Below are 7,639 nucleotides of genomic sequence, written 5' to 3'. Positions count from 1 at the left end.
GAAGATATATACAGTATATATATATATATATATATATATATATATATATATATATATATATATATATATATATAAACATAAACATAACTAAGCACAAAAAGTAAGGAAATGTGTGTTTGGTAGATTATTTCTTCGTTGTAACAATGCTTTTTGGCAATAAATCTTATACCGTTGGAAAGCTTGTTTATTTCCCTTTTAAATGGTGCCACATTTGTAAGGAACATGCATTTGTGGGATGAGCAGCAGAGCTGACTATGTGGGTTGCGCCCATGAAAGATTTGCCAAATCTTTTTTTTGCTGTTGACTCTTGTTTGGTGTTGTTTGATGCATTGGATGATTGAAGTCTGAAGAAACTAGACATATTGACAATTTAACAATTTATTCATTTAACAAACAGGAGCCTCAGTAGCGTGTGGAAGAACCATACCAACCATGACAAGTTATTGAGACACTGACATTTTTTGTTGTGGTATACCCACCACTGTTGTTAGCTTTTGTTTCAATAAATTGTTTGAGATGAAGAAATTACATTTTCTATAAATTTCACCAGAAAGTCAAATATCCCTAACTTTTTGTGAGTAGTGTGTGTGTATGTATGTATGTATGTATGTATGTATGTGTGTGTGTATGTATGTATGTATGTATGTATATATATATATATATATATATATATATATATATATATATGCTTGTATACAAGAAAAAGCCACATGTCCCTTTTAAATAAAAAAATCTCGATACTCTATTCATCTTTCAGGTTAAGAGGGGGCAGTAATGTCAGTGATGTCATCACATAACGAGTGAGTTGATGCAATGGGTAACCAGTGTTGAGAAGTTCAGCTTTAAAGTAAAATGTAACCTTTTACCATCCTTAACTAAGTGCTGTGGTTTCCTAAACCTAACCACATGGACTCTGGACGTGAACCCCAGTCTCTGGTGTCCTGCACTTTGTACTTTGTACCAGTTGTGTACTGCAGGGTATACCCAGGTATATGGCATATACCCACAAGCACACTTACACTTAAGCTCTTTCTGATTCAAGCAGCTGATCTGTGGTGGTGTACACTGCATGGTTGAGAAAATGTAGTTCCAAAGGAAAGGGCTGCTTGACGGCAAGATAAAGTGGTGAAAATATTCTAAATAAAGCATACACTTCAACTGATACTGGCGTCTTTGGTTGGCAATGTTTAAAGTGGCTAAAACACATTTTTTCTGCTGTACCCATCCACAGCAGAACATCACTCAGCTCCTGTGCCGGTGCTCTTGTCTGTTTCTTTAAACTGAGAGCACACCGATCTGAATCTACCACAGGTAATTAACTGACTGTGGATAAGTACCTCACACAACCTCACTATCACTTTAAATACCGCACAGCTCATTTCAACCTCCTTATTTCCACATCCTCTTCTTAATGTTATCAACTCTATATGTACTTTTCCCTTCCCTACTGTTTAATATACACATCCATAAGATTTGTTTGCATAACAAACAAGCACTTCTGTTTTATTGTGGTTATATTTAGTAATTTCAATATATTGAACCCCAGGTATGTGGGCATAAAACCTGGAAAAAATTACTGGAAGGGTCGTTTAAAATTGAATAAATCATGCAAATTGTACTTATAATATAGCATCACAGAGGGCACACAGGGCAAAACAATCAAGTGTGTCTGAAGTCATTAGCAAGGTCATTATGATCTTAATTGATATCAGTTTGTAGAATTGCAAAAGTCCTACTCCGAAGTGTAATTTAGGAGTAGGACTGAGTGTTTCCGTCACTTCAGTGCCAAAGTTAATATGAGTTTAATCATCATAATAGATTCTCATATCTCTAACAAACAACAGACATTTTTGATCAATGTTTCTAGAGAGATGGCAGCAGCCTGATGGTCAGAGGTCTTTGGCAGCCACTCAATTTAGCATCAAAGAAGATCGTTACATCTTCTAAAAAATTGCAGATAAAAATTGCAGTTAAAAAAAATTCTATGTTTTCCTTGTTACCCAGGTGGTTCTGGTTGACCTGATTGGACCTGATCGATTTCTTGTTCCCTTTCTCCTGCATGCCACTGCTGCAGTAGCTCTGTCCAGGGTTTGGGGTTTTTTGTTGCTTTTGTTGTACTGATGGGTCTGGTAGTCCTATTTTCGTGTATTTGGTTTTGATTAGATTAGACTTGGGTTTTTTGCATTTAGGGTAGAGGGAAGGCACCAGGTCCCACCACCCTTTGGGAGTTGGCCTGAGTGGCTTCTCTGCTTTTGTTTATTTTGGCCGCTCCATCAGTCTTTTGTTTCTTATTTTCTTGTGTTTCTGACTATGGTTGTTTGTTTTGTTTGGGAAAATTAATCATCTTTTCAACTGCAACAGTCTGGCTGTGTTAGTTATGTTAGGGGGCTTCACTTTTGGAAACCTTGTGAGGTTCCTAACACTGGGATACGGGGGATACTCAACTATTATCTGGCAACCCTCAACTTCAAACTGCAATATGCATTGTTGACCAGCCTGCCAAATGTCAGCGTTGGCAAATTGGTGAGGTAAAGAGTGAAGACGTCTGTCTCATCCAGCTCTGCCTCTTAGGTCACATGTTTTTTTATTTTTTTGTTATGTCTTATCTTTTTAATACATTTCATGTTTTATTTTGACATCACCGACTTGCCCTCTTGTTTCTGGTTTACTTCCTGTCCTAATGTGTGATTGGCTGCCCCGCCCTAATGTGTTGCACCTGTCTCATTGTCCCCCCTCTCCTGGTGTATTTGGTCTGTGTTCTCCTTCCCCTGCTGCCAGTTCATCTTCATCCTTTGTGTTTAGCCTTCCAGCCTTATTTCCTACTGCAGTTAGTTTCTTTGTGTATGACTGTAGCTCAGTCTTTAACCTCCACTCGGTCTATTCCCTCTGAATCAGTCTGCCTTGTCTGTGTTGCTCTCCTGTGTCCTGACCTTTGCTAAGTAAAGTGACTTTTATTTCTGGAGTCTGAGTTGTGCTTTTGAGTCTTTGCCTTGTGGTTTTTGGTTTATGACAAAAACTGGTTCTTCTTAAAAAGAAACCCCCCCCCCCCAAAAAAAACAAACCTAAGTCTAAGTAACAGCAGAGCTCTAATAAAATCAAGCCAAATATGTATCTTCTTTGAAATTATTTGGAGAAAAATGTACTCTCTAGAACCTCCCTCCCTTTCCATGAGTGGATCAAGAGCAACGTTTTTACTGCTTATGGGTCATTAAGACATAATCATTATTTATTAGGTATATTAGACACAGTTTGTTTCTAAGGCATTGTTTTATTCAGAAAATCCTGTCAGCAGCAGCCTTGGCATCACAGACACACAGACAGGTCAGCTCTGATGTCCTAGTCAAATGTCTTTCCATAAATCCACAAGCTGAATAAAGATAATATCAACAAAATAAAAGAACAGAGGAACAGAGTCTCAGGTGACATTTGAACATGGCTCACTACCTACAGGGTTTTATACATTTTTATTTGAAAATCATTACCTCATGGCTTCTATTAATTCCAAAAAAATATCTGTTTAAAATCAAAGAAAATCACGATACAAGTAGAGTTTCAGGTAAGTTATATCAGCAAACACACATTCAGGTAAAATCAGGCTCTTTATGTTTGTACGTGTTCATATGAAAAAGAAAAGAGACACAGAGAACAAGTGACTCCCTCCTTCACTCTCAGCCCGCAAATTAAGTGTTTTAGATAATCTGGCTAAACTGTTGTCTTGTGAACTACCTGTCTGGCTGTGTTTCCCAGATCTCAGATATTATACTGGTAAATACAATACAATATAAATATTGACTAAAACTCCAAAACAAGACTCAAGTTGTGATAAACATAAATCATGCTTTTTGGTCTAATACTGTGTCTCCACAACTTCACAGATTTTGGAAAAAAAAACATTCATTTGATTTAATACGTAGGTAGAGTAAATCCAACACAAAGGCTCTTCATCACAACACAAAAGAACATAAAAATCAGTGCAAACACATTCTCTCATTCTCTCTCTTGAAGAGTGAAATATTTGCCGTATTTAGTGTGATGTGAAGCAAAGATTTCATGAGCTATTTTCAGATTTCACGCTCTGTTTTAGTTTGAGTTTTCACTCGCGGCGCAGATTTATTAATAGATGGTATTTTCTATAATTACAAGTGAGAGGACTTTGAGTTTGTGTCCTTTAAATGTGGATCTTATTTCACTTGTACTGAAGGGTAATTTATTCATCTGTTACCTTCTTAAAATAAACAAATATCTTTTTAAGCAAAACTGTTATAAATGTGCTCACATGCACAGCACAGGAGAACATGAGACAATACGTTTGGTCTCTGGCTCTCTCCCAGATGGTACCTAACATATTCACATCTTTGGGGTATTTAAAAAAAAACAGTCATGCTTCCTTGTTTCCTTCCCAGTATTTCTGCTTGCTGTGAGGAGGAGACAGCTCAGTGGTTTGGAAACAGGCTAAAATGATCCCCCAGGGTGATTAGAGGCTAAAATACTGGCAATACTGTAATGTAGCCCATGGGGGGATACATTTTGAAATGCATAGAGTTGCAGATTTAGGCTATCTCAAAATAAATGTTTCACAGTGGAACACATTTTAATGGAACCGCACAGTACAGCCCTCCACTCATAAGTTTGTGTCTGTTTTTTAATGGGAAGAAGCTAAGCACCAACTACAAATGCAGTTTTCTGAATAACATAAATCTAATTGCTATTTTCATTCACTATTTCGGAGCGTAATAAAATGAGTGGTTAAGGTTTCATGTGGAGAGGCTCCACAGTGATCCAACAGTCAAACCTTTGACAGATCGACCTGCGCTGAGTGCTCGCTGTCATTACTGATTTAATGTGCTGCTTTTGACTCAAGCAACAGTTTATTTTCTGTGTCGGGTCACACAGGCCATAATACCATTTACCAAAGGCAAAAAAGGCAAACTGAAACATTAACCAGTATGTTTCCATGGTTATCTGTGGTTTAATATACTTTGTGCACTGATTTATGATGGTGGTTCAACTGTTGAATGGAGCCATGTCTGTCCTAATGTACAATTTTAATTAATGCCCTGGCAGCCAATCAGAAACAAGTATTTTATGTAGTCATTATATAATTGTAATTATTACTTAAAGAACAGACACAGTACAAACTTTCATCAGCTATGCACTGTGTATGTTACATTAGTCAGAGCTGATTTATGTACATCGCATTACTAACTTAAAACCAATGGGCAGTGGAAACATGTCAACAATTAATAAAAGAGGAAAAAAATGTACAAAGAAAGAAATATATATACAAGAAAAATAATAAATACTAACAAACACATTTTTGGTGAAATATAAATCTGTTACACAAAGACTTGGGTTACATACTGTATATGTATTACTCTATTGTGTAATATAGGGGGGCTGTGGTTCAGGAGGTAGAGCAGGTCGTCCACCAGTCAAAGTGTCGGTGGTTTGATCCCTGCCTCCTCCAGACCAGTGTCCTTGGGCAAGATACTGAACCCTAAATTGCCCCTGATGGCTGTTCCATCAGTGTATGAATGAACGTGTGTATGTATGAATGGGTGAATGTAGTAAGTTTTGTAAAACGTTTAGAGTAGTCGATAACACTAGAAAAGTGCTACTTAAGTGCCATCAGTTTACCATGTATGTCACATCTTGGCTCACACAGGGTGGATGTTAATGTCCTGAACAGGTATTGTTCCCTAAGTAATGTGGAAGATGCTGATGTTTGCAGCTGGAGCAGATAAACACACAGTTCAACTTATTCCTGTACAGTTTTGCCTATGTGGTTAGGTTTTGTAAAAGTAAAAAAAACAAAACATTGGAAATAAAAATTTTTGGGGTTGGATTTAATTGATGGTCAATTCTCTGAGGGTTTCCTGTTACAAAAGACAACCTTTTATAGTACAAAATACCCATTGTAGCAGCTTTAAATGCAAGTGCATAGTTCCTGTGGGAGAATCAACTTTCCTGGAAAGCTGTTAGTGTGGAGACGTGGGGGTTCGGTTTCAGCAGCGATGGCTCTGTCCGAAGTCGAGAAACACAAACTATCTTCTTTGTGTTGTCACAGTCATTCACTGGGATAGAGATGTGAGGTGACACACACACACACACACACACACGCACACGCACACACACACACAGTGAACGTAGAGATGTTGGGATGGAAATGCGTCGTGGCATGTAGATCAGCTGCGATTCCTTTAGTACTTTGGCACCTGTCAGTTTCTTTCTTTTATTCATTCTTTCATTCTTTCTTTCTTTGCTTTTTTTTTGCAATAGTCATCCCATTGTCTCTACTTCCTATTTATAGTCGTCTTTCCCATTTTATGTTCTCCATCTTTCATTGACACCTGTCACTATCCTGTCCTTAGCCGTCCCTTCAGCCTGTAAAACATGTCTGCTTGCCTCACTGTCACTGTGTGTGTTGATGTGTGTGATGGAAGAGACAAGAGTGTGTGTGTGTGTGTCCGGTTGTGTCAGCCACACTGTCAGTTGAAAATCATGTGTAAGTCAGTGAAAACTGCAAAGTAACTTCCTATCACTGGATCTGCAGGCTGGTCACTTCAGCGGTGTCCCTCCCTCTCTCGCTTTGTAGACATGTCCGCCTGGCGTGGTCAAGTCTGACCGGCTCAGTGTGTCTCTTCTTCTCTGTGTCTATCTACGACCTTCTGCCTTTGTTGTTATGTTTCTGTATGAGTAGTAGTGCAGAAGAAAAAATGTTTAGCAGCTAAAGGCCATATATTTTCTCAGGAATTGGTGGAGACCAAATGAGAACTAAAAGGAGAGTGAGTTGGTTCGACACAAACACCAAATGTTGCTTTGTGTCCAGCCAGACAACTGTTGGCTACCATGTTAGCTGTAACATGAGCTGAGTCAGTTAAAGTTATGATATGTAACTTTAACTAACTCTGTAATGTAAAAAAACAATTAGACCTATGTTCTTTATTTTGTTGAGTTGTGTACTTACATTATCCCAAATGTTTCCACCAATTCTCAAACTGGAGAAACATGTGATTTTAATCATGGTAAAGTCCATTTCATTTGGTCGCCTGTCAATAGAGTCTCCTATACTCATGCGTTGGTGTTGTGGTTGCTTGCCAGAAGCTCAAAACTGATGTTTATCTAGTTTTGAGACACATTTTTAAGATATTATATCAGATTTTTGACACTGGTCATTTTCAACTATGTATTTAAACCAGATTAAGAAATGTAGTCATCAGATCTTAGGAACACCAGATGAATGTTAGATGGCTCAGCTCCCAGCTCCTCCGAGACATCCCCTGACTGCTGAACTGCTTCGCTAATCCCCTGGTCCATTTGTTATGGAGAGGAAGAGACCTCTGTGGATAATTTGGCTGCTAGTAAAAACTTTGTTTCAATTTTTTCTTTGTAAATGTCTGGATCATAAGTTATCAAAGGTTAGCAGGCTCAGCCTCAGCCCTTTCCTGGTGTCTCATGTCCACCGTAAAGCATCGGTGAAACACTGACTTTAAATGCGAAACTGGTAAAATCCTCCTGAACCACTGATACCGAACCAGGAGAAACCTTCGGCTCCCATCATCCCACGCTACTTCATGAAATCACAAAACTCTGTTTTTTGTCCATATTTTGTCAATATTTACAGATAAAGTTTGTTTTT

The sequence above is a fragment of the Trachinotus anak genome, unplaced genomic scaffold (assembly GCF_046630095.1).
Source record: "Trachinotus anak isolate AG129_WGS33_773 ecotype Australia unplaced genomic scaffold, CSIRO_AGI_Tana_v1 ptg000021l, whole genome shotgun sequence".
NCBI classification, from domain to species: domain Eukaryota; kingdom Metazoa; phylum Chordata; class Actinopteri; order Carangiformes; family Carangidae; genus Trachinotus; species Trachinotus anak.
Note: the sequence above shows the minus strand (reverse complement) of the source record.